The sequence below is a fragment of the Pleurodeles waltl genome, chromosome 2_2 (assembly GCF_031143425.1).
Source record: "Pleurodeles waltl isolate 20211129_DDA chromosome 2_2, aPleWal1.hap1.20221129, whole genome shotgun sequence".
Lineage (NCBI taxonomy): Eukaryota > Metazoa > Chordata > Amphibia > Caudata > Salamandridae > Pleurodeles > Pleurodeles waltl.
The window spans coordinates 568,606,117-568,624,807 of NC_090439.1; the positions used below are offsets into that span (position 1 = coordinate 568,606,117).

Below are 18,691 nucleotides of genomic sequence, written 5' to 3' on the forward strand. Positions count from 1 at the left end.
GCAGGGGGTTGCCAGTGGACATTGGTGCAGAGATATAGGCTTACCCTGCCCAGGTCTCTTATGGTTCAAAAAAAAAAAAAAAAAAAAGTGCGCCAGCCGGAGGGCACCCACGGACCGCATACAGCCGCAAAGGAACAGTGAGAAAAAGAGAAAGAGAAAAAGAAAAAAAAAAAACGTGGTGACGTTCGGTAATCAATGAGCAACCAAAGCAAGGAGGAGACATCAGATGGCAGCCAGTCAACAGCAGCAGGCAGAGTTTAGCCACTCATCAGATATCATCCGCTGTGCGTGGTGTGAGAGGAGGACTCCTTGAGGACTCGGCAGAGTCTGAATTTATATCCTGTTCCAGTTCAATATCTGTTTGCATAGATAGAGTAGTAGGCGAGGTGTTGACGAATCTGGATGTTGTCTGTAGGAGCCGAGAGCGTTCAGACTGTGCCTGTCCAGGTGAGGGTTTAGTACCTTGTTTTTTGCATTGCCTGCGTCCTTGCGTGTAGGAAAGTTTATTGTCATCCTGTGTACTTGCGTCTAGCGGGTCGGCTAGGCCCTTGGCATGCAGCCAAGTCCAGGCATCCTCCGGAGTAGTGAAAAAAAAGGAGCGAGTGTCGTCTTGCACCCGGAGTCTGGCTGGGAACATCAGCGCATACTTGATGTCATGTTTGCGGAGGCAAATTTTTACCCGGTAAAAGGAGTTGCGCTTTTTCTGCACTTCTGCTGTGAAGTCTGGATAAGCCGCGATCACAGAATTTTCATAGCTTATTGGGCCAGATTTGCGGAATAACTGCAGGATAAGATCTCTATCTCGGTAGTTAAGAAATCTTACTATGAGAGGGCGTGGATGCGAACCAGGTGATGGGGGTCTGCCTGGAATCCTATGTGCTCTTTCAACGGAGAAGAACTTCGGGATATTGTCTTTGAGTATTGTGCCTATGAGCCATTGTTCAATAAATAGTTCAGCGCTTAGGCCCTCTGTGCATTCAGGGAACCCAACCAATCGTATGTTGTTGCGGCGGGACCTGCTTTCTGCATCTTCCGCTCTGCGTTTTAGGGAATCCACTTCTGTTGATAAATGCGTTAGTTGCAGTTGGAGGTTCTTCATAGAGCGGGGGAGAGTCGTCACGTCCTTTTCAAGCTCAGACACCCTTTCGGCCAGTGCGTGTTGATCGGTGCGAAGTATATTGTGATCTTCCGCTACCGAGCCAATTTTAGCTTCCAGGGTGGTCTTGGTATCCAGAATGGCTTGCAGTATTTTTTCGAATTGTGACGTGTGTGATTGTAAGGTGAGTTCCAGCTTCTGTAGTGTTGTTTGTGTGGTGGCGTGGTCTTCTGGGGGAGGTAAGGTAGTGTGATCCATTTTTTCCGGGGGCACCCGTGCTGTCTTTGGCTTAACCATTTGGTAGGTACAGCGATGCTTGTGCGTTAGCACTGCGCAAGAACACACAACGGAGATTACGGTCCCGACAAGTATCTTAGAAATCTGAGAGGTGACTACAGAACAAATAACTTAGGAATTGGCGGTCCAGTACAATGACTATTTACTTGCGAGGCCAGCAATTTATGATGCCAATGGGGTTTTGTAGTGCTGATGAGGTGTGGAAGTTAGACGAGGATTATAGATGTTCTGGGTGTATGGAATGTCAAGAGAGTAACTAACACAGTAGCAAACTGCGACCCGATAAGTGTTGCCGGGAAGCTCACCTTATGAAGTTGATCGTGTCCGGTTCACCCTTTTCGTCCGACCATTGGATGTGCTCCTGCTGCGTTGTCCTTCCTGTGGTGAAGCGAGGTTCAATGCAGGAGAAGAGAAGGGTGTGCTCCTGCTGGGTTGCCCTTCCTGAGGTGAGGCGAGGTTCAATGCAGAAGAAAAGAAAAGAAAAAAACAAAAAAAAACAAAAAAAAAAAGGGGGGAGAGAAACCAGCGCAGTTTGAGCTCTCTCGCCGGTGGGGTTAGCCCTCCAGGGCCTAATGGCTGCAGTCTGATAGCAGGCAGCTCTCCAAAATGGCAGCCTCAGCCTGTGAGGCCACCCAGCAGTGTAGTGTGTGTGGCCCGATAGCGCCGGCAGTTGCTCCCCTCAAAAAGGTGTAGCGCCGGTGAGTTCGCACCAGAAAAGTCCAGTTAAAGAGGGACGGCGCCACCGCAGGAAAACCCCGGCCGGCGCCGCCTCACAGGACAACTCTCCCTGGGTCTCCCCGGGCCTGCGCTTAGCCCCCGGTAGAGTCAGCAGTCTCTCCAGCAATATTCAATGCCGCTCCAGCGGCATTAGGAGGGAGCTGATCCGCCGATGATCGCCGCAGGCGCCCACCTCCATAGACCGCTCCGGCCAGCCTGCTCCAGCAGGGCCCGGTCAAGGATGGGAGGCGTCGCCGATTGATGGACTCGGCCGGCGCCGCCCCTCAAAACATTGCTCCCCGGGTCCGCTCCTCCGGCAAGGTCAGCGGTCTCTTTACTTTTCAGCTCCAGCCGGCTCGGGCATACGCTCCGGGCCAGCAGGCATCTGGCGAAGCGCCCACCGAGCGCGCAGGTCTCGGAACGGGAGCGGGCCTCGGTCGGACGAACTCGCGCCGGTCACCAATGCTGTGGCAGCTCCGACTTCGCAGCTTGGGGCTCAAGTGCAGCCCCCCGGCGGCTTTTCAAGCGGCGTCTGACCTCCCCAGAGGGGAAGCCAGGGCCGCTCTAAGCAGGATAATTATCTGGGCCAGGGATCGGAGCTGCAGTTTAGGCTGCCGCTCCGGTCGCCATCTTGGCCACGACCCCAATAGATCAGATTTATGTTACACAGATGTTTAACATACTCACTATATAACAAGCCTTAGTCCCCCCTTAAAATTTTCTTCTGTGAAGCTACATTTGGCTGCCTCATTGCACGTAGAAGCTCGTCAATAGCACATTTATTCTCACTCTGACTATTGATAATTCTTTGGAAGGCTTCAAACTAATCTTCTCTATGCATCCACAGTCACGCCTCTCAAAATCAGGCATCTATCCACTCCTTGTAAATAAATGGTCCAAGCTTTTGAGCCCATGCACTATATATGGCTACAGTACATGTTATAAGAAGTAACGTTTCTTGAAACATAACATCGACCGTTGAGTAACAAAAAAACTATATACTTCAATGAGTCGTACACTATTGTAGCACTTGTGATTTTGGTCTTTTTGTGTACTACTAGCAGTCTCTGAGCAATATGATTTAAAGGAAAATGTATTCTATTAATGCATGTTAAGACAAATGACATATGCTTTCTGTTTTCACTAGAATAATGGTGTTAAGTGCAGTAATCATACTGTTCAAAAAGATTGTTCACTTGCCTGATAATATTTACTGCTGAGACTAATTTCTACCAGAAATAAAATGGAGATACAACATTGTTTTAGCTCTTCAAGGATCTTCGTTTGAGTCTTCTTTAGCCACATGATAATGTGAGCTGGATTGCAAAATGATGGCCCAGTGTTGGAGGCTGCTTGAAGGAGGCCCTTTTGTCTTGGTTACGATCACAGCTAGAAGAGGTTTTGCTTTAAGTACAGGGAGTGCAGAATTATTAGGCAAGTTGTATTTTTGAGGATTAATTTTATTATTGAACAACAACCATGTTCTCAATGAACCCAAAAAACTAATTAATATCAAAGCTGAATATTTTTGGAAGTAGTTTTTAGTTTGTTTTTAGTTTTAGCTATGTTAGGGGGATATCTGTGTGTGCAGGTGACTATTACTGTGCATAATTATTAGGCAACTTAACAAAAAAAAATATATACCCATTTCAATTATTTATTATTACCAGTGAAACCAATATAACATCTCAACATTCACAAATATACATTTCTGACATTCAAAAACAAAACAAAAACAAATCAGTGACCAATATAGCCACCTTTCTTTGCAAGGACACTCAAAAGCCTGCCATCCATGGATTCTGTCAGTGTTTTGATCTGTTCACCATCAACATTGCGTGCAGCAGCAACCACAGCCTCCCAGACACTGTTCAGAGAGGTGTACTGTTTTCCCTCCTTGTAAATCTCACATTTGATGATGGACCACAGGTTCTCAATGGGGTTCAGATCAGGTGAACAAGGAGGCCATGTCATTAGATTTCCTTCTTTTATACCCTTTCTTGCCAGGCACGCTGTGGAGTACTTGGACGCGTGTGATGGAGCATTGTCCTGCATGAAAATCATGTTTTTCTTGAAGGATGCAGACTTCTTCCTGTACCACTGCTTGAAGAAGGTGTCTTCCAGGAACTGGCAGTAGGACTGGGAGTTGAGCTTGACTCCATCCTCAACCCGAAAAGGCCCCACAAGCTCATCTTTGATGATACCAGCCCAAACCAGTACTCCACCTCCACCTTACTGGCGTCTGAGTCGGACTGGAGCTCTCTGCCCTTTACCAATCCAGCCACGGGCCCATCCATCTGGCCCATCAAGACTCACTCTCATTTCATCAGTCCATAAAACCTTAGAAAAATCAGTCTTGAGATATTTCTTGGCCCAGTCTTGACGTTTCAGCTTGTGTGTCTTGTTCAGTGGTGGTCGTCTTTCAGCCTTTCTTACCTTGGCCATGTCTCTGAGTATTGCACACCTTGTGCTTTTGGGCACTCCAGTGATGTTGCAGCTCTGAAATATGGCCAAACTGGTGGCAAGTGGCATCGTGGCAGCTGCACGCTTGACTTTTCTCAGTTCATGGGCAGTTATTTTGCGCCTTGGTTTTTCCACACGCTTCTTGCGACCCTGTTGACTATTTTGAATGAAACGCTTGATTGTTCGATGATCACGCTTCAGAAGCTTTGCAATTTTAAGAGTGCTGCATCCCTCTGCAAGATATCTCACTATTTTTGACTTTTCTGAGCCTGTCAAGTCCTTCTTTTGACCCATTTTGCCAAAGGAAAGGAAGTTGCCTAATAATTATGCACACCTGATATAGGATGTTGATGTCATTAGACCACACCCCTTCTCATTACAGAGATGCACATCACCTAATATGCTTAATTGGTAGTAGGCTTTCGAGCCTATACAGCTTGGAGTAAGACAACATGCATAAAGAGGATGATGTGGTCAAAATACTCATTTGCCTAATAATTCTGCACTCCCTGTATATGACGTGCCACAAGTTGGATAAACTCAAGGCCTTTTGCCTTGCTGTCAGTTGATCCCTTTTTTTTTTCCTGAGGCTGCAGTGTGTTGTTCTATAGCAGTGGTTCATTTTCATGCTTGTCTGCAAAGTTATTGCTAATTGCCCAGACCGGTTGGGAGCACAGATGAGTAAGAAATTTAAATCTCTACTCCAGACAAATATTTACTTTGGGCAGTGGGCCACAAATTCTCATGAATTACCTAAATGCGCTGGAGGTAGTATTCCATCATACAGGACCTCAAGGTAAACATATAATTCTCACTATGTGCTTGCCGTTTGGGATGGTTCACACCGTAGATAACTGCAACACTTGGGGCATGGTATTTGCCACGCTGTATACTACTGCACACGGTTCACCAACAATTGTCAATCTTCCGGAAGTGTTTAAAACAAATTCAAGATGAATACGGGGTTGCCCCAGGTCCAGATTTGGAGATGCAATTAACAGGCAATTTTGCCACTATCTTCAATGATATTAAGTAATCTTAAAGGGGAAGCAGTAGCCCTAGCAGTGTGCATGCAGTTTCTGGGCGTTCCTTTACAGGATCAAGAACGTGAGCTGCCGAAGATTATCTCTGAGACCTACTCTAGTATTGGTCAGGATAGTCTAGGAGCCAGACCTTGTAGACCACAATTACAGGGTAAATCCAATAAGGATTCTACCAAGCAAGCACCTGAGGAATCTTAAAAAAAAAAAAAAAAAAAACTTCTGGGACAAACAAAAAACAAATACATAAAAAAGAGAGGGGGGAATCTCCACATTCAGAGACCCCTCAAAACCGCTGTAATCTCAGAAATATAGATAATACAAAAACTCTTGATAGATATCAATTTAATGATACACCCCAATCTCTTTCCTTTCAGGACTCACCGGAAAAACGCAGTGAGAGAAGTGGGCAGTCAGAGCAGTGAACTGAGTAGGGGAAACCGCAAAAGGAGTAACAAGGCTCATCAGAAGTTTCTGTTAAGAAAGAACAGAAACTTCCCCAACAAAACCCTCAATTCAAAAGAAGAAGGTGGCATTGATTTCTTTACGAAATGCCACTGAGGATGAGCGTTTTACTGAAGAACAGGAAGTGGGTACTGGCCCTGCTAGACAGCACGGCAGAGGTAACAATAGTTTGCTGGAATCTTCAAGAGCATCTTGAGGTGAAAGCAACTAACGACTTTTTACAAGTCGAGACTGCGGACATGTGCATCTCCACACCAGATATCGTGCACAAACTGAAAATACAATTAGAAGGAGACATTGAGCGCACAATTGATGCTATCTTTTGAGATCACATAACTACCATTTATGATATTTTATTGGCCGAAAAGATTGGCCACCAGAATTTGTCTGTAATCTCCCATATAGGGAGGAGGTAATTGAACCAACTTTCTTGCCACTAGTTGTAGTAAAGCTCAGTGAGGTTTGCGCTATTGATTGTACATTTGCGTAGGCACCCGTGCTGTATCAGAACCATGGTGGGTGGGATAAAGATTCTCCCAACTATATAATACCAATTAGGTCCCAACCACAACCCCAATATCCAATCAAGCATGAAGCTATAGCACCCGTGAGAGAAAACGACTCGCAGTTAAATTACCAGGGCGCAATTGAACCCTGTGTCTCACAAATCAACAACCTGTTGTTCCCTGTAGCTAAACCGGACCATTCATATAAAATAGTCTTAGACTACAGACACTTAAATAGTCATACACACATATTTACCTTTCAAAATGCACACAGTACAGCACTTATTAACAATATAGTGCACAAAAAATACAAAACAACTTTGGATATTTCCAACAGTTTCTTCTCCGATAATATAACACCTGAAAGTAGGGATTCAACACGTTTTAGTGCTTTAGGCTCACAAAAAAGTCATGCTGACTCCCACAGGGGTTAAAAACCTGTACAGGATTGTTTTCAGCTCATGTTACTTCAGTTTTACACAACATTGACCCTGAGGCATTGGCCTACATAGATTATAGCCAATTTACGCATGGTGATCTTGTTCAACATATAAGATGCATTGTTGTCGGATTTGCCAAATTAGGCTACAAATGTAATTTCAAGAAAACAGAAATAGCCTTTCCTATTGTCATATTTTTGGGATACGAATTATCCGAAGAAGGCAAGAGCCTAGCTCCCCGCTTTCTGGAAAACTGTGCATAGTTGCAACCACCGGACACCACCAAAAAGCTCCAGCCATTGTTGGGCTTTTTAAACTTTGACAGAACTTACATTACAGATTATGCACAACGCATAAAACCATTATATGATTTAATACGTCCTGATTTTTCAAGTAAATATTGGATAGTCGAACCCTCACACGTTCTTAGAGCATTGCAGCAAGACATGCTTGCAGCGAAACACTCACACACAAGGGACAAAATACATTTGGTCATCCAAGTAATCGCTGGTGCCATTGGTTTCACGTATGTAACGTTCAATGCGGGTAATACCGTCCCTATAGTATACAAATCACATCTGTATTTTACAGCAGAACAACGTTTTGCTCCCACTGAAAAAATTCTAACTGCTCTTCAGATGGCATTCATTAAAGAGACCTCTGACCCAGGGGAAACACATTATTGTCATATCTCCGATCCCAGAACTCGAGGCTGTCGCAAAAGCCAGTGTTCCTAACACCAAGGCGCTACTTTCACATTGAATTCAGTGGGCAGCGTCTCATACGGCCACTGATGTTGATTTGTTTTTGACCCTAAATTACACTGAGAAATTTCTTCAATATGAACTAGAATACCCAGTTCCAGCAAACACTTTGCTTATTGGATAATATCATACAATCTTATACACTGATGGCTAGCCCTGCCTGCAATAGGCACTAAACATCAATACTCCACCGCCTGTGCGATTGTGAGTGGCTACAGGAAGGATGGGGAATTCCATCCACAGCATACTTACACGCATACCTTAGGGGACTACACTGCACAATTAGCAGTTTAAGGTTCTGTTAATGGCACTGGAACACACGGATCCAGGACAATTGACATTAATAGTCTGTGATTCATGTTACTGTGTGCAGTCCTTCAATGAATACTTGCATTACTGGCGCCAGAATGGGTCCAGAATTTCAAAAGGCCACACCATCAAATACAGACTACTATGGAGGATAGTAGCGGATCTGAAAGAAATACTACCCAATGTTCATATATTGTGGCATCAATGTATTGGATACATGTTACAGGCAATACCTTGGATGATAAAGTGGGCAAATCAGCAGTAGCTAAGCCTTCTGTTTCTGCAATAACTCGTTCACGGACAAGGTGGGATGATGAAACATTGGCTGCTGTGAAAGCTTTGGCTGAAAGGAGGCCCATGCCAAAGGCACATCCTGACAGATATTCCTACCGCATATCTAGCCTAAATACTGCCCTATTAACAATCCCTGGGGTGGATGATCGTGTGATCCCCAATCAAGATCAAAGACCTGAGTTGGATAGAACAGCGCATGAGGGAGCAACTTATGCCCATTATGGTGTGCCAGCTACTATTTCACTACTACAGTCACGTTACTGATGGCCAGGTCTATACAGGCACATCAAACAGTATGTCCTTTGCTGTGACATCTGTCAGCAAATAAAAGGATCCCCCGTCAAATGCCCACCACAGACACCCTTTTTATTGACCAACAAACCTCTACAATGTGTGTACCTGGACCATTGTGGTCCTTAACACCTGATGGTGCATACCAATACAACCTAGTCAACTCATGCTCCAGATTTGTATGAGTATGGCCACAATGCTCAGCTGACGCTTGAACTGTTATTAAAGATTTGCAAGTCTTCATCTGCACATATGCAGTTGTGGCTTTCCACTCAGACCAGGGCTTTGCTTTCGCTTCCAGGGCATTAAGGGATACCATGGCTTCGTTAGAGGTCCAACTGTACTATTTGTCTCCCTATCATCTCATGGAAATAGTATTGTGGAGCGAAGAGACCAAGACTTAAAGCAATCCTTAACAGCGAGAGTATTAGGCACTGTAGTAGTTAATAGTTGGCTTAATCACCTGTATGGAGTCCAGAGAGCACTTAATAATCTGCCCAGAAGGTCCCTGGGAGAGCGTACCCCATATTAAGTCGTGTTTGGACCACAAATGTATGTTCCAGTTCTTGATGTTCCTGGCACTAAGGTGGCAGATACACCTAAATGAATGTGTCACTGTCTTGCAGGACTTACACCAGTTCTGTGTTGACAATGCATCTGACAGTGCTGTCTCCTTGGGAATAAAGGATGCACCAATAACACCTACCGGCTGGATTCCAAAAGTCCGGGATCTAGTACTTGAAAAGATTGCTGTGAAAAAGGAGTTTGGTCCTTCTTATCGTGCACCGTTTCCAGACTGGGGAATACATGGTACCAAAACTGTTGTTCTACCACTGCTACCTAGTTCTAAAGAAAACAACTTTGCCCCCATCAGCAATGTCAAGCTACACCATATGGCCAATCCTATACAGCAGACCTAGAGGACTCCTAGGTAGTTCCTGACTCCCTCTCACTACAGACCAGGATGTTCCTCTACAGGTTTTCAGCACCAAGGCTGACACTTCCCCGAGCCTGGGGGGTTGGAAGATATTTCATTAGTCATACAAAAAGACTGTCCAGAGCACCTAAGCTGATAAATTGGCCTAAAATTAACTATTTCATTCATCCATGGACGTATCAGTGGCTCTGACTAACTGTACTTGTCTTCCTTCTTTGGATTGGGTTTATCAAAGTATTTTTCTTATTAATACATGGGCCTTACTTTCCTGAACGCTTTTCAGTTTAACTGGTGGCTGAGGACCTAAAGCCACATTTTTCCTCCCAAAAGGTCTTTCAAGATTTGTCTCTAGTGAACATTTCAGCTATACCAATTTCTGATGGGATTGTTTGATCTTTTTGATATATATGGCCTGATGGAGGTTATTTAAATTCCATATATATTTAAACTTTCAGTGAATTATGTAATAACACCTGCAGTTGTTTCTGATGATTGGGATATAAAAAGAAGTTGATTCTAGGTTATCTGAACTAGAGTACTTTACTGTATTTGAAAGTAAACATGTTCATCAATCAAAATAAAATTATGGAGATATGTTCTGTTATAATTATTATGGACATCATTTCATTCATTTTATCAAGTACCTCAAAGACTATTTATAATTAAACACAGTGGGAACATTGTCTGACTCCGCCAGTTGGGAGTTCTAAATCATACTCAAAATAAATTAAGGAATTGAATGTGAACAGTATGCCTGTTCCTGCTAAGTTGTATTAATGGCAGAAAATACATTAATGCAACTGAAGATCAGCTCGATTTATCACATCACTTTCACGTCCTGGCGGGTGGTTATTGTGGCCAGTTAACACAAATAGTTGTCATGCACATTTTGTAAACTCCACATGGGGTTTTAGAACAAGTACACCAGACCCTCGATATGTGTCATCAGAACATTCGGGTATAGTAACAACATACAGTGTAGGGCAATTATGCCAGCAATGGTTAAAACTTTCCTCACTAGATGCTGTTAGAGAACACTTCAGTCTCCTGTCTAACACAGATTTGCAGGATGTCCTGTTAGGCCCCAGAAGACAACGTAAAAAGCTCTTCTTATATGCAATCTCCAATGAAATTTGGAAACCTTCCCAACAAGAAGCTGCTTCGCAGTTAAGGCAAATCTGAAAAACTTACAGAAAGCATTAACCATTGTAGATAATGGGATTAATGCCTTTTCTGACTGCATATACACTGTAAACAACATTGTTTCATCTACAAAATATATTGTACAAAGCGACATGTCATTTCTACAACATGGTCAGAGCCAGCATAGGGCCATTATGCTGTTGGGATAGACACTTAAAACATCAAAACCTGGTCAAATTCCCTGGCAACACGTTAACGCAAGGGACATTTTTTCAGCATTTATTTTGATGCAACAGCAACAAACAATGGCTAAGAAGGAAGCGACTTATGTTATGATAAACATTGAAAAGTTGGCTTTTACAGTGGCCATAATACCATCTGCTGAATGGTTAATAAATGAGGTTATCAATCTGACTATTTCCACACAGCAATTCACATCTTGCCTAAAACACATTCCAGTGGGCAGATTACGAAAAACTAGGAGATAATTAAGTTCATGAGGTGTGGAAGCTACCCCTTTCGCACAAATACAGGGATGTGGAATTCCTATCGCCCGACGCCCGGGACATCTTGTTTGGGGTCAAGGGCAACAAGTTTTTATGTTTACTTTGTCCTTGGGACAAGTAGGCCCAACCCTCTGCAACACAACCCCTTTGGCTGCCTGTTTACAGAGAGTGGAACTCTCTGCAGTTGAGGTAATGTGTTTCCAAAAGACAATGCTGTTCGAACTTGTATTTATGGTTCATTATTTGAAAGCCATTATTATTAGGGTGAGTGCTGTAAATAAATGTTTTAAGGTCACACTTCACTACTGACGTTGGTTCCAGTACAAAAAGAAAAAACGTGTATACACAGGTTTGAAAAGTTTAGGCTATGAGGCTAAGTATAATGCTCCCAGAATGCTCTCTGATTAGATGCAAATGAAGTGTCATTTAGTAAAATGTGTTGATGCATGCTAGTATTTCCCAAAAATATTTCTAATGGAAAATCAGTGTAACCATTTTCAACACGATTATGGGAAGCATGAACATAAACAAACACTGACAAAGCCAACTGATCTGACATATTTTTATAGGTCTTTTAGTTTCATCAATGCGTGTCTTGTTTTGACATGGCTTTTGTAACACTTTATTGTTGTGGGAGCTACCAGGCCCTCAACACTGTAACAAACACTGGCAAAAAAAAAAAAACGTTTTTGAACTCTAAAAGCACACGTTGCCACCAGTGGCATAACAAAGGCCCTGCAGCCGCCCTCCAGGGGGCCCCTTCAGCACAGCACCTTGCCTGAGTGAGTGTGGAGAGGGGGCTCCTCCATGTTCTTTGCAAAGGGGCACCCTCCAGTTTCGTTACGTCACTGATTGCCACTGTAGTTCCTGACACTGAACAAAACTACTTTGTGTGCCAATATGCTCCTTGTGGAAGAGCAGAATGCGATCACTCACAGTAAAGCCAGCCGAAAGAGAGAGAAATAGAAGTTAAATAAAAACAAAATGTCTTTGTTAACACCAGACCTAATTAGGGACCAAGACCCACATGTAGGTAGCTTTTTGCATGTCGCAAACAGCGACTTTTGCTGTTTGCGACGTGCAAAAAGCACATTGCAATGCACAAACCCAGTTTTGTGATTCGGTAACCTGGTTACCGAATCGCAAAACGAGTTTGCGACTCGCAATTAGGAAGGGGTGTTCCCTTCCTAATTGCGACTCGCAGTGCAATGTAGGATTGTTTTGTGACCGCGAACGCGGGCGCAAACCAATCGCAGTTTGCACCCATTTCAAATGGGTGCTAACACTTTCGCTAAAGGGAAGGGATCCCCATGGGACCCCTTACCCCTTGTGAATGTCACTGTAAACATTTTTTCAGAGCAGGCAGTGGTCCTGTGGACCACTGCCTGCTCTGAAAAAATGAAACAAAAACGTTTCATTTTTCGTTTTTGTAATGCATCTCGTTTTCCTTTAAGGAAAACGGACTGCATTACACAAAACAAAAAAAACTGCTTTATTGAAAAGCAGTCATAGACATGGTGGTCTGCGGTCTCCAGCAGGCCACCATCCCTGTGAGGCCCGCCATTCGCAAGGGGGTCGCAAATTGTGACCCACCTCATGATTATTCATGAGGTGGGCATTTGCAAAGCCCTTGCGAATCACAGATGGTGTCAGGGACACCATCCTACATTTGGATTTGCGACTCGCAAATTGCGAGTCGCAAATCTGAACCTACCGACATGTGGCCCCAAATTCTTAAAGAAAGTCACAAAAGTGCACCCATGTTATATGTCGTACCCCTATAAAATATTTGTGAACTGTATTTTAGCATGGGTAAATACGATGTGTAGATATGCTCATGTGAAAATCTATTGAGCATTTGCAAGTTCATTTTCCCTCCAGCCACTTTCTTCCCAACCCTGGAAGAAGTTCTAATTCTGCCATTGTCAGGAGTAAATGTCCAACCTTTCTTATTATGGGAAAATATTAGAGAGAAGCTGGTGAAAATCTTTAAAACATGCAGGTTAGTAGGTTTGCAGACTCAAATACATTCCAGCCCTGGAACTATTGCTTACTGCTTCCTCCAGCCCCAGTATGCAGATCTGCAGAAAGGTGGCAAAATAAGGAAATTGCTACAGTAGGGATTGAAACTGCAAGAATTCAAGCCCTACTAAGGTAGTAGCCCTGGCATAATCAGAGAGGCTATTATCAGAGCTCTTACATAATGAGATTGCTGCCATAATTTGTCGCCACACTACATGGCACCAAAGGGACAAGTAGATCTTTTTACAGGACAAGTAGATTTGAGAAGCAACCTGTCCCCTGGACAAGTAGATATTTTAATTAATTCCACACCCCTGAAATATCACAATGGCATGAAAGAGGTCTTTGCCGTAGTGAATGTGAGACTTCTGTAAGCCTTCGATGGTTTGTAAGCAGCTGTCTTTGCAAAGGGCATACAAAGCTTATGCAGTAAATTTAGGTTGCTATCTGAAGGGAGTCCCAGTCCCTTTGATTAGACGAGCGTTCCAGGTGCTCTCTAATGGAAGCTATGTGCTTTTTAATAGTGAGAGCTGTTGCGGAATGGAAGGTGGAATTGTTCATGTAGTTTTGGTCTCCCAAATTGTAACATGTTGTGGTTACATACTTCCCCCCCCTGCAACAGACGAAAGTAGCAGACATTTGGCATCACATTGCTACTTCAAATGTAAATTTTGACAAGTTAAGCAGACTAAAAGCTCCATTGTTTGAAAAAAGTGGCGCTGACATCTGCATGCAAGACGTATGAGCTTCAAGTGGCGAGGCCATCTGCAGAGATACAGTCCCTTTTAAATACAAACTTTCAGAAACACGTTGGTGAACTCCTGGGACGGATTTTTAATGCATTCAGTACTACAGGGATTATACATTTCTTTAAGGCTGTTGGTTCTGGTTTCGTCAGCAGCTTCTCCTCTATATTTGGCATAACACCTTCAGCCATACACTCTATATTCTCAAGTAATTTCAGGGGATTTCCAATTACTTTGGCTATAATAGGTGGAATCTTACTGTTGCTGTTTTTTATTCACAGTGGCTGTCCCATCACAACAAGGAGGACTGATGGTGCTTTCACTAGTGCAACTGTGTCGTGAGCGCATGATGCAGTATTCCTGGAAGAACTGGAGTGTAACTAGTCTCCGTCATACAGAATGGTTTTGGATTGTGTGCAAGCCCATGTTTCGGTGTCTGTGGTGCCTTTTCAAATGTGCACTTGAGGTGTGTCTTTCCACATGGTGCTTAGTTTCATTAGGTGTTGATCTGTTGATGTTCCTGCTGAGAGCTCATTAACAAACAAGCGCATTGAGGGTGTGTTTGCTACAGGAAGACATTCATGAGCTGCCCTTTGTGGATCATGCAGCTCTTGCCTCAACATCTCGCAAAATGCGAAATGCTGCTGCCGCAGCTGGAGCTCAGCTTTGGACCATGAGTGCTCTTTGGTTTTCCTTGCCACAGATTTTATCACATTACCACCTGCTGAAGTGGAATATTTCATTGATTCAATTGTCCCGGCTGTGATTGGATATTTTCAAAATGACTCTGACTTTTAAAATTCAGCTTTATTGGCGCCACTGCTAAACTTTAAAATTGTCCATTTCAATTTTCTCTAATTTACGTGCTTGAGTATGTTTTGATTTGTCTTTACTGACATATGTATACTGCATTTTAGATGCTTTTAACTTTGGGTCTAGGCTGCTTTACCACTTCTGAGCTGACAAGGGGGAGGGTGTAGTGAAGCCGTTTTAGTTATTAGTATTTTAACACCTAGGCCTGCTGTCTGTGCCCTTTAGCCTACGGAAGTTTCATTTTATTTCATTTTATTCTTTCAGAAGCTGTCACGTTTGTGGTGATGTTTTATTTTCCTTTTTCTTGCTGTCCTTTCACTTGGAAAGCATTTACATTTCTTAGCACAACATCCTTTCACTCTGTGCTTTAGTCAAGGCTGTGATTAGATAGAGATGCGGTTTACCACTTTGTGTCGGCAACCCTAACATTTCACAGAAACATACATATTTTTCATAGGGACACTTTTCTCAGAACAATAGCTGTTTTTCTATAAAATCATCTCTGTCCCCTACACGTTGGAGGGAGGCTCAAGCCATTACTACTACCGCATGCTGCTGACTTCGCTACAGCTGCTTGCTGACACCACCGGTTCCCTTTGTGTCTCAATAGACGTCAGGCTCCTTCACTAGTGTCATACTCTAGTCTGGGGAATATTTTCCCAGGAGGTCCTGAAGGGCAGATTAGGACTTATCCTGCTGTGCTCTAACATAGAACATCTTGCATAGTGACCGTATGGAGGGACTTTTCTTGTGTTTCTCTTTTCTTGTCACCATTTTGCTTCTAGTGTGTTTATCATCTTAATTATTGCAGTTCATGTTATTTTATCTAGGATGTAGCTGATTCAATAAAACTTAGTGAACCATTTTCTGCTTCTGTTTGTCGAACGTAACTGAGAGAGAAATATGAGATCTGATCCACCACAAGTTCCCTGAGAAGGCACAATGTCATGCGCCCAGTTACCAAAAATCACCTCTGCTCTTGGACATAGGTGAGGGTCTGCTAGTTGACTGTAAATGGATTAGGTTCACTGTTGTCACATGGTATGGGATCAAACTCAGTTCCCCACAATTCACGTGATGCTGACTCCCAAATCCAGCAGTTGCATTGGTACAATGAGAGCCAAAGCCATAGGGTGCTTCCCATACCTTCATTTTAGGTTAGCGGCAAAGGTGGAGTAAAAGGTGTAACCCGTAAGAGTAGTCCAGCACCAGAATTTAAGGTTACATCCCAAATATTTGGTGGTTTAAAACACACAAACCAAACATCTAGGATACTACCCACGCAGTCTTGGGCCTCAAGAGTTCCATCAGCCCCCTTGAAAAACAGAATAACAATTTGAGTCCTTAACTGATCTCTGAACTTCATCTGATTTACAGAGTCTCTAATTGAACACCAGTGACAGGATAGCTAATGGTCAAATACCTGCTTCACAGCAGCACCTAGGTGTGCCTTGCCCTTTTTGACCTTTAGTTTAGGATCTACAAGTAGTGAGAACACCCGTGGTAGCAAGAGCACCTACTACAGTCGCTAGTACCATTGGTCCAAAGTAGGAACTGATTAGTTATTAATTACAGAGGCTTTTCCCAGTGATAATACCAGTACTGGTCTGGCTAGAAAGAGACTCTTACAGATTCACAGTCAGGATGACCACCTGCTGATAACCAAACTGAGCCCCAGGTTGGTGAAGTGCAGACCAATTGCCTTGGGCTACCTCTTGGACTCTAGGAAGGGGGGCACAGTCGTGCTACTGTCACAGAATGGGTTGAGGATGATTTAGGCTTACTCTGGGATTGACATTAGGTGATTCACAAACTCAGCACCTGGGTTATCTATTTGCTTCTTTCTGTGCAACTGGCATGTAGCAATTGCGTGTCCCTGAGAAGGCTCAGTTCATCTAGCTATTCTCACAGATTGTTTCAGCCAGCCAGGCTTTGGACAGATCTACTAGGAGTCGGGGGCTCTTCTTGGCAGGCCAACTCCTTGACTGACAGTTAAATCCTCCTCATCCTATGTCACAGATGCAAGGTGACTAAAGAGAAGTAGAACAGTCCAATGGAGATTCTACCCCTGATCTGATGAATTCTCTCCCATACTGGGGTGCAAGCCTAACTAGTAATAATGCAATAGACAAACTAAGTGCTGATTGATGGGGCCAGTACTTACATCTGTTTGGCAGCCCATAGCCAAGGAAGAATGCCGGACCCAACCAGAGGGTCTTTCAAATTAAAAACATTGCAGGCTTCTTCAGGTTATTACTCAACAGATTCATGTGTCTGAGCATACAAACATTAGCTATTTATTTTAATAGTGATGTATATTGGCTTCAAACTGATGCATGCATCACCTTTCATTACCCTGGTAGAGGGACATAACTGTATTAGTTTGTGTGTGTGTTTGTGTGTGTGTGTGTGTGTTTGTGTGTTTGTGTGTGTGTGTTTGTGTGTGTGTGTTTGTGTGTGTTTGTGTGTGTTTGTGTGTGTTTGTGTGTGTTTGTGTGTGTGTGTGTTTGTGTGTGAGTGTCGGTGAGTGTGTGTGAGTAGTGTCGGTGTGTGAGTGTCGGTGTGTGAGTGTCGGTGTGTGAGTGTCGGTGTGTGAGTGTCGGTGTGTGAGTGTCGGTGTGTGGGTGTCGGTGTGTGGGTGTCGGTGTGTGGGTGTGGGTGAGAGTGTGGGTGAGTGTGGGTGAGAGTGTGGGTGAGAGTGTGGGTGAGAGTGTGGGTGAATATATGTTAGTGTGTGTTAATATATGTTAGTGTATGTATGTTAATATATGTTAGTGTATGTATGTTAATATATGTTAGTGTATGTATGTTAATATATGTTAGTGTATGTATGTTAATATATATTAGTGTATGTGTCAGTGTGCGTATGTTAGTGTCTGTTTTTGTGTGTGTCAGTGTTGGTGTGTCAGTGTTGGTGTGTCAGTGTTGGTGGGTGAGTGTTGGTGGGTGAGTGTTGGTGGGTGAGTGTTGGTGGGTGAGTGTTGGTGGGTGAGTGTTGGTGGGTGAGTGTGTGAGTGTTGGTGGGTGAGTGTGTGAGTGTTGGTGAGTGAGTGTTGGTGTGTAAGTGAGTGAGTGTGAGTGAGTGTGAGTGAGTGAGTGTGAGTGAGTGAGTGTGAGTGAGTGAGTGTGAGTGAGTGTGTGTGAGTGTGAGTGAGTGTGAGTGAGTGAGTGTGAGTGAGTGTGAGTGAGTGAGTGTGAGTGAGTGTGAGTGAGTGTTAGGTGGGGGGTGAATTTCTCCAAGGCAGTAGAAACCTAAACTGGAACAGAGTAACAGGACCAGAATACTTTTCCATCCATACACTTACGTTTTGTTAAATACCTGTTCCTATTACCCCCCCCCCCCATGCAGTTCACAAGGTTTGGAAAAATAACACCACTGCACTTGCCTTTTTCTACCTCCTTTCCTTGTGACCCACACATCTTGTATACAGAATAGCTTCATGTGTCGGACATAGATAAGGCAAAGGACCCCAATTATGGATACTTTCACAACCTTTACCCGGGAAAGACTGTGCTGTCTCCCCACAGGAGTTAAGTTTAAAGGAAGGTGCGACATTGTGTCCACAACCGGCCAGGAGAGAGAGTGATAGAGGCCACTGAGGGTACGCTTCAGTTATCCCATTTACATTAAAGCATACATATGTGATATTTGCAAAAATAAGTTGTACATGGAGCACCTCAAGTGAAGTTTTGATTGTTGAGCTCACTGAAGTGGGAGCACAAGGTAGCTCTGAAGAACTTGTCAGAGCACAGCTGAACAATTTCCCACAGCCATGGGGACAACTTACATCTTAATACTTTTAATATTAGATGAACCATATGTTGCAAATATGGTTTTGATA

The 18,691-nt window shown here is 43.6% G+C and overlaps 1 protein-coding gene across 1 annotated transcript in view; it reads left to right on the forward strand.

The window, feature by feature from the left end:
• The window catches only part of DSG2 (desmoglein 2), a 439,785-nt gene that overhangs the window by 294,535 nt on the left and 126,559 nt on the right, over positions 1-18,691 (forward strand). The gene's annotated exons all lie outside the window — the stretch shown is intronic.